Below are 7,298 nucleotides of genomic sequence, written 5' to 3' on the forward strand. Positions count from 1 at the left end.
TTTAAGGTTTAGGGTTTAGTGTTTACAGTTTAGGGTTTAGGGTTTATGGTTTATTTTAGGTTTAGGGTTTTATTAAGGGTTTAGGGTTTAGGGTTTGGGGTTTAGGGATTAGTTTAAGGTTTAAGGTTTAGGGTTTAGGGCTTACGTTTTAGGGTTAGGGTTAGGATTTATGGTTTAGGGTTTACAGTTTAGGTTTAGGGTTTGGGGTTTCAATTACGGTTTTTCATTATTATGTTTTGTTATGTGTTACTTGTAGATGAGTCAATCCCGTTCTAGTGATCGTACCGGTAGCGGAGTCCGATCGCGAGGGCATGGGATCGGATCATCTAGATCACCATCTGTGCATCAGGATCAGGTGGTAGTCGAGCCTCATTGACTAGATATACCATTCACGGGTGTTGCTTCATCCCAATCCGTGAATGAAGGTGCATCTAGTCACGGTGCATCGCTATCATTGCAGGAGATTCTAGCGTCTAGAGAACGTCCTCTCCGACCTCGTCTCGATCCGGATCGCTCCTCCGGTTCTATTTAGTAGGTGTTTTTATGTCTATAATAAATATTTATTTCAATTTGTATTAAATTAATATTATGTATGTTTTTTTACAGATTTGATCATAATAATGAAGTGATTGCATCCGTCGTCAGCATAATACAGTCGTTCTTCAAAGATCTGTGGTGGAGTCTCGTCCATGTCCCTGCGCCTGATCTGGAGCGTTGGTTCGGGGCTTTCGCGGTAAGATTTTTGTCATTTAGTTCAATTTTATTTTGATACAAAATTATAAATTATTTTTTTTGCAGCAAGCTTATTATTGGGACGAGTCCACTCATGACCGAGTCTACGCCGCTTGGAGGTTCGCCGTCCGAGATCGCCTCCGGGATACCATTTATCGGGTAAAGAGCAGATGCGTACGACCTGCGTGGATGTCGACGGCTATCTACGATCAGCTCGTTGCACATTGGGATTCAGATGAAGGAACGCGGAAGAGTCAGACATTCTCAAGCAATCGGCGATCCAGAGTGGCGATCGCATGCGCACAAGTGACCTACACTGCAGGACGGAGATCATTTGCTCGGGTCGCCCATGAGATAGTAAGTAAATTTAAATTTAAATTTAAATTTGTTACTTTTTTCTAATTAAATTTTTGGGTGTAGGCGCAAAAGGAAGGTGAAGAACCTTATGCGTTGCGATTGCTGCAGGAGACTCACCGTCGAGCTGACGGTACTTACATCAGCGATCGTGTTCAGGAAATCGAGGACGCGATTCAAGCAAAGATCACCGATCATCTCTCCCAGTTAGAGGAGATTGTGGATCAACCCAACTTTCGCCAATAGAAATCAACAGTCTCTATCCAGAGGTAAATTTATATTGATGTAATTGTTTAATTGAATTATTTTAATTGACATATACTTTTTATTTGGTAGGTTGTCCAACCGGATGCTAAAGGACATATCTATGGTGTCGGTGGAATGGTGACTCAGTTGGGTGGTGGTTGTTGGTTTAATGTTCTATGATGTACTGTTTTACGAGCTTTCTTATGACACATTTGATGTATTGACACTTTCTATGGTTTTATGGATGAGTGTTTGATTCATTACATGTTATACATACTTTAATATGTTATGAAATCCATGTATTGTTATGAACAATACTAAACTCCCTAGTCATATATCATTGTGGGAACAATGATGTACTAAGACTAGTATGATGTGTGAGAGATGATCATAGAGATGATCATGGGTATTGGATACGATCACAACCATATGTATTCGTTGAAAAATGGAATACTCGATTGACCCGCATGAGATTGTCACATGGACTAGTGTCATGACTTGAATCTCATGTGACAGTTCCATGATTGGATCCTACGACCTGAGATATCTACGGAATCCAACATGAGGAGTTGCGTACTTTGAATACGTCAAACGTCCTACGTAACAGGAGGACTATAAAGGCATGTATCAAGTACGACACAAATCATGTGCTGGATTGTAGATAGTTAAGATGGGATTTGTACCTCTCGTAAAAGAGAGAGATATCGTTGGGCCCCTCGTGTGAGCGAGACTATAGAAATGTGTGGCCGCACTATAGACGAATGTCGTCTATTTCATACAGTCGAACTCAGTGAACGAGAAAGCAGTCGAATCAGATAAGGTGGCTTTTCCATGCCTTATGTTCGACATATGATATCGTGATACAAAAGGATCATCAACCGGAATCATCACTGACATTCGTAAGATCACGAATAAAATCTATTCTAGATAAGTAGTCATAGTATCTTACTAGAGACCGCCTATGACTTGTATATCCGAAATAGAGATTCCGGGTTATACTGCTATATCGAATGAGTCTACAGGGTCACACACGCAGAGAAGGACAAATGCATGAGAAAACAACGAAAAACCGAGACAGAAGGGTCCAGATCCGACGGATGAGAAGGGCCAGACCCGACGGTCCGACAGGTCCAGATTCGACGGTCCACACAAGGTAGACCGTCCGTTCTATATGTCTGGAACGGACGGTCCATGTGTATTTCTGGACCATCCGTTCCGGCCTTCGGATTTTTCGAAAATAAATCAAAATTAGGGTTAATCACTTTATAAGGAGATTAAAAACCCTAATAGAGGAGAGCTGATGACATGTATTTTGGTGACATTTTGGTATAGGATGTCTAGTGCATTTTACTCGGTTTTGCATATTTATAGGCATTCTAGAGCACAATTGGTCTCGATATTTCTTGGTTGCTTTCTTTGGTGTCAAAACATGTATTCATGCATAAAAGAGAGCAAAAGGAGTGGAAAACATGGACTACGGAACATCACAGACGAAACGGGAACATTTGGAGTTGTTCCGGAGAAAAACATGAAGTCTAAAAAGTCAGATCTTGCAAGTCCAATAACTTCCACTCTATAAGTCCAAATTGCGTGTTCTCTACCTCATTGGAAAGCTCTCTTCAATATCTACGCATAGACACCAAGATCGCACAAATCCGACATTGGAGCAGAAAGTTATGAGCAAATCTGTCAAGCATGTTCGAGTTGAAGAATCGACACGGACCGTGTTGCATTCGACACGGCCGTGTTGTGTCCGTGCTGAAAAAAGTGAAGTTTTGCTCAGAGAATTGACACGGACCGTGTTGTCATTCGACACGGCCGTGTTGATTCAAACTCGTCCGTGTTCAGTCCATGTCTAAAGTGCAGATTTTTAACAGAGAATTGACACGGACCGTGTTGCATTCGACACAGCCGTGTTGCATTACGGGAAACCTTCCTATTTTGCATCCGGACTTCCGTTTTCAGCAAAGGAAGAAGCCCAGCTGCCAAGCAAATAAATAGAAGACGTCTTGGGCTTCAGAAATTTCTCTTTATTGATTTGAACTCGTTCGTTGTTATGGGTTGTGAGTAGTCGTTTCACTGTAGCTAGGGATTTAACCTTGTAGGGATTTGTTTGGTTTTTATTTTCCGAGACTACGTTATCGATACTCTTCGGTTTAATTGAATATAGTTTATTGCTTTTGATCTTCTTGGCCAGTTGATTGATTGATTATAGATTCTGATTTGCAACGAGAGTTGAGATTAGATTCGGAACGAATTTATTGAATGAATTGATTAAGACTATTGAGAGATATGTTAATCGGTTTAGGAACTGTGATAGTGATCGTTAATGCATTTGATATTTTAATCTATTAGGTTGAGAGATCGATAGGTTAAATTATTGGATAGTGGATTTAGGACTTGAGAGAGCCAAATCTGATATTAGAACTTGAGATCCCCGATTAGAGTTCGATATTCGTAGATTCTCCATCCTTAGAAACAATCCCTGCGCATTAAGGTTATCCCGAAGCTACGGTGGTTTAATTATTTGATTTTACTTAGTTTATTTATTGCTTTATTTTTGGTATTCATCTATTCCATCTGCTATTTCCTGATCTGATTCTTAGTCGAGTCCTGTTCTTAGTGTTAACTATTCCCTGTGTTCGACCCTGGTATTACAGTTGATCCGTATCCTTGCGGTATTCGCTGTATCTAGGTTTTTTATTACTTGAGCTTATTTACACACCTAGATTTGCGTTATCAAGAGCCGACTTTGAGAACTTCTACAGACTTTTGGGTGAGCCAAGAAAGTCTAAGAGATGATCGAGTCTCGTTTTCTCGAAGCATTATCGAATAGTTGATTCGGGTCCTAGCAGACAAGTTCCAATCGTTGGAATCTATTCCGAGGTGTGGATACGTGTAGAAGGCCATGTAATCTTCTTCCCTTTCGTGGTTGGACGAACACATCAATTGATACAGACCCCAAATCGATTGAGGTAAGCGTTCTAACGTTCCTACGATTCATACATGCTTGGTTCTAGGGTTTTATATAAAATTTTTATTTTACATCCGCTGTGCAGACCCTAGAATCGATCTCTTAGGAATATGATTCGCTTTAGAGATCCCAGGAATTCCCAACAGTGGTCATCCACGTCGCACTCACTAAGAAGGTCGAGGCATTGAAGAAAAAGATCGAAGAGTTCGAGGAGGATCGCAGAAAGATTGCGAGGCTCAAAGAAGTCGAGGCACTGATTGCGCGTTACGAGATGCTTTTCGTCCGGCTATTTTCGCCTCGTGATGACCCGCCATCGGCGCAAGAGCTGCAGCATAACCCATTTCTGACTACTCCTCAGTCCGAAGTCGGACCTCAGCCCAGAGTTGGACCTTCTACAGCACCGGATGACCAACGAATCGGATCAGATAATCCGGATAATTATTTTGTGTAATTTGGTTTAGATAAATACTTTTTTATTTAATAATTAATTTTCTTGTTTGTAATAAATAATTTTTTATATAATAAATTTTTTAAATTTCTGTTTTTAATTTTATTTTAATTTAAAATAATTATTATTAATTAATAAAAATTTTTTAAAAAAAATTATATTTTTCGACTGCGACGGAGTGCGACAGAAGCATCTGTCGTAACTTTTCGACAAAAAAAATAGTGCCGTAATTTCACGACAATAAGATAGCGACTGATTTCCGACAGATAAATCTGTCGCTACTTAGCGACAAAGATTTGCGACAGATATTCCAATACTGTTGTTTCGCAACACATTTCTGACAGAGTTAAGTTGTCGGTCAATTGCGACAGATACCTACAGTTGTTTATGCCGTAAATGTGCGACAGATCGACGTTCACCAATTAACGACGGAGTACCGACACGGTCTATCTATCGCAAAGGCCCCAGATCAATTGATACAGGTCCCTGATCGATTGAGGTAAGCGTTCTAACATTCCTACGATTCATACATGCTTGGTTCTAGGGCTTCATATAAAATTTTTGTTTTACATCTGCTGCGCAAACCCTAGAATCGATCTCTTAGAAATAGGATTCACTTTAGAGATCCCAGGAACTCCCAACAGTGGTATCAGAGCCTGGTTCTTTGTTTGATTTCGTAGAACCCAATCACACACGTTTTAGGGTTTAAATCGTTAAATCTATGTTTGCTTTGATTTCTATGCATGTTTGATGATTGAATCTACGGTAGATTGCATGTTTCATGTTGCATAGAGTGCAGGAGTTCGAATTTTGGGTCTACAGATGAATTCGTATGTGTTTCAGATCTGATAGGAGCTGGGAACGTGGAAAACGAGATTTGATCTCGGAACCCTAGACCGTCCGTTCTGGCTATCAGACCGGACGGTCCAGGGGTGGCGGACTGGGTGGAACGGAACGGAACATCTAAATCTCGGACTGTAAGTCTAGACCGGACGGTCTAAGTGTCGGACCGTCCGTTTCAGCTAGTTTGAGGTTGGACCGTCCGTTCCGTCTGCTGTGGACCATCCGTTTCGGCTAGTCTGAGGTTGGAACATCCGTTCCCTCTGCTGTGGACCGTCCGTTCCGGCTGAGAAGTCTGGACCGTCCGTTCTATGTTTCAGAACGGACTCTCTAAGGTCCAGATTCCAAAATTTTTCGTTTTCTAAATCCGATTATGCAATCATTGCTTAATCTGATTGACTGTGACTCAAATAGAAATGATTTATTCTTATGGATGGTCCATAGTGAATGAATGCATGTAACTTAATCAAGATATTGGATGTACTTGATTGAATGGGAGCTTCGGGATTAGGATTACGTAATCGAATGGATGGTCTATTCGGATTATGTAATACATCTGATTAAGGAGCAATAGTTGATCTTTGATTCGATTGGTACAATCGTTGTACATAAACCGGTTAGATCTAGGAGCTCTACGAGTAAAGCACTTGTCAAGGCCTCGATTGTACGTGCCATGGGCCATGCCAAAGGTGGGTGTGCCGTATTATCTTGGTGAGACAAGATGGAGAAATGGTGGTTCTCATAGTTTGAAAATAGATGCTTGATCTTAAAAATCCGTTTTATGTAATGCTAAGCGTGTACTTTCCATTACTAGAGCACTTGTCAAGGCATCGATCGCCCGTAACACGGGTCATGCCAAAGCTGAGCATGCCGCATTATCTTTGTGAGGCAGGGTGGAAAATCGTTGTTCCCACAGCTTTAATATGGTTTAGCTTATATTAAGTTGTCAAGTTTGACTTGAGACGTAACGGTACAGATGAGACGAGTATGCAATGATATTTGATATCTGTTGGGTTATCTACGGGTTCCTAGCATACGATCATATCGATCTAGGGTTTGGTTTACTAGGTTTCATGCAGCGGAAGAAAGATCTAAACCTAGTCAAACGTCACACGCAACCAAACTCACAAAAACCCGAAAGATCGTGTATATCACCAAGGGAATCGTTACTTACCTCGTTCTCGATGAGATTTGAAGTTTATTTCGATCCGGGGCCTGTTCTAAATCACCTAGGACTGAAGTTACAGTCCCTCTACACGTATCCACACCGACGGAAAGGATTCCAAACGATTTAGAACGAATCTGCTAGGATTAGTGAAGAAAAGGGTAACTCAAGAGACGAGATCCAATCCCGGGATAATAGAAATCGAAGAGAACAGGTTCTCTAGAGTTCTAGGATGTTTCTCTGAGTTTTAGGTCGGCACTTAATTAAGTTTGGACGAAATCCCAAACTTAAATAAGGTTAGAAAACCCTAAAATCGAATTATGGAAACTTTCCGGATCCCGGTCCGCCGGACCAGGACCCTTCTTGGTCAGCTCAGTCTGACTCGTCTTTTCTCGGTCCGCCTGTCCCAGAGTCTGGTCCTGGGCTGACCAACTCTTGGTCAGCCGGACCAGACCTGGACAGATGACCGCGGACCGAGCTTCCGGACCTTGTGGACTGACCAAACTTGGTCTGGGGCTGACCAAACTTGGTCAGCTCCG

The sequence above is a fragment of the Tarenaya hassleriana genome, unplaced genomic scaffold (genome assembly GCF_000463585.1).
Source record: "Tarenaya hassleriana unplaced genomic scaffold, ASM46358v1 Cleome124, whole genome shotgun sequence".
Taxonomy (NCBI): Eukaryota; Viridiplantae; Streptophyta; class Magnoliopsida; order Brassicales; family Cleomaceae; genus Tarenaya; species Tarenaya hassleriana.